The sequence below is a fragment of the Dipodomys spectabilis genome, unplaced genomic scaffold (genome assembly GCF_019054845.1).
Source record: "Dipodomys spectabilis isolate Male_0828 unplaced genomic scaffold, ASM1905484v1 ptg000001l, whole genome shotgun sequence".
NCBI lineage: Eukaryota > Metazoa > Chordata > Mammalia > Rodentia > Heteromyidae > Dipodomys > Dipodomys spectabilis.
Genome location: NW_024870678.1, coordinates 7,380,704 through 7,382,567, shown reverse-complemented (window position 1 = coordinate 7,382,567; position 1,864 = coordinate 7,380,704). Strand labels below are relative to the sequence as shown.

Genomic DNA, 1,864 nt, shown 5'->3' with positions numbered 1-1,864 from the left:
AAATCAAAGTTTAGTAAAAATAAAACACTAGGAAGGAGGTACTCAAAAAAGGTGGAATAGGGTCAAGGGGAAAGCTGTAGACAAATGAATAGGTAAAGAGGGAGAGAATGCAGCCAAGAATCCAATCTGTTTCCTACAAGCTTAAGAAGCATGAGGGAAGGGGTAGATTGGGAGGGTGAGAATGTTGAAAGGGATGTCATTAATCAACATGTATTGTGTTCATAAACAGCTTAGTTAAATGGCAATTCCTTTGTACAACTAGTTAAAGATAATAATAAAAAAGAATTTATGTAATGATGAGAAGCTTAAAAAGAAATCAGACACAAATGAACAAGTCCTTCTGTTCACTCAGTAAAAGTCTTCCTTCTCAGTCCTTCCTTCTCCCTCCTTCCATTTTAGCTTCAAAGTTTCATCTAAGTGGTGAGAAGTGGCCAAGGAAAAAAGTACCAAGAAAAAAAGTGATATTCTAATGCATCATTAGCTCTCTGTACAGTAATCACAATTTTCCAACCCTATTTATCAATCAGTAGCTAAAGAAGAAAGAAAAACAAGACCAGAGGATAGAAATGTTTGTTGGTCCTTTGGGTACTCAGAAAATACAGAACTCTTCAGCATTTTGGCTCATTTTTCTGTGCAGTTTTAATTGGGAACTGGAACTGGAACTTGTAATTCTATAAGATCCAGTGCCCCAAGTGGCTTGTCCTAGGCTGATACATATATAGAGAACCAAGCTTTGAGCTCTCTTCTAAAAATCCACAACTGTGACTCTTTTGTATCTCCATGGCATCTGATCCACAACACAAAAGAAAGCCAAGCAGTGGAGGAAGAGTAGTTCTCATTATTCCTATTTACAAATGGAAGTATTTCAGAGATTTCATTTTTTATCCATATGAACAAAAATTCCAAACTGTGATGAAATTTAACTGTAAAAGTGCTTGTCTCGAGACCATGATCACAAAGGTTGTTTTTCCCAGGGTGAGGCATTATCTATGGGACTCTGGATGTGCTGACCCTCAAGATTTCCCTAAACCTAGGGAACTCGACTGCATAATTTGTGGTAGTGGGGGATTGTGCTCATGCTCTCCCCTGGGAAAAATATGTGCTTGTCTGTAATTTTTTTGGCTTGGTCTTTGCCTGGGATTGTTAATACAGAAAGAGTTGTCATTGTTAGTACCATAAAATTGCAACACATGGTCTAGTTCCAGAGAAACTGAGCATCTGGAAATGATCCCTAAACATTACCATACTGGAAATTTCCACCTCTCCCCAAATAGGTGTACATTCCATGAGAGAGACGATCTGTGTTTTTGAGACAGCACATCTAGAGATGAAACCCTGAGCTAAATTTGATTTCCCTTTGCTTTAAATTCCTCAGCAGATAGAGATCTGCCTTTTCCATCATACTAAAATAAATCACAGATTTACTATTTTGTTTGTTGCTGTGGACTGGTTAATTAAAATCACAATGTGGTTATGTTTATTAAGTTACAAATTATACCTTTTGGGGAAGAACAAGTCCTGAAGTGGAAACATGTTTACTTGCTGGTTTCCCTCCCATCTGCCTTAAGGGGGAGATATAATTAAATGTAACAAAGCAAAAAAGGCAAGTCAATGTGAGGAGAAAAACATTGCAGGGAAATATCTTCCAGCTGAACAAAGCTGTAACATTCTAAAGGCAGACAAATTATCACAGACTAAAAGCAAATGTGAATCTAAAACCAGACTTAAAGCTGGAGAATTTCACTTTAAACCTCTCATCCTAAACTTGCAAAATTGCTTAAAACATAACGTAGCCGAGACAATTACATAGTAGTCTTCCTAATCTAAAGAACTTTCTCTCCCTACCACCAATCTAAAATGCTCC

At 37.2% G+C, this 1,864-nt stretch overlaps 1 non-coding gene across 1 annotated transcript; it reads left to right on the top strand.

The window, feature by feature from the left end:
• Window positions 1-927: 927 nt before the first annotated feature.
• On the top strand, window positions 928-1,089 carry LOC122103378. Its single transcript, XR_006146742.1, has one exon. It is a non-coding gene; the product is annotated as a U1 spliceosomal RNA (small nuclear RNA).
• Window positions 1,090-1,864: the final 775 nt, after the last annotated feature.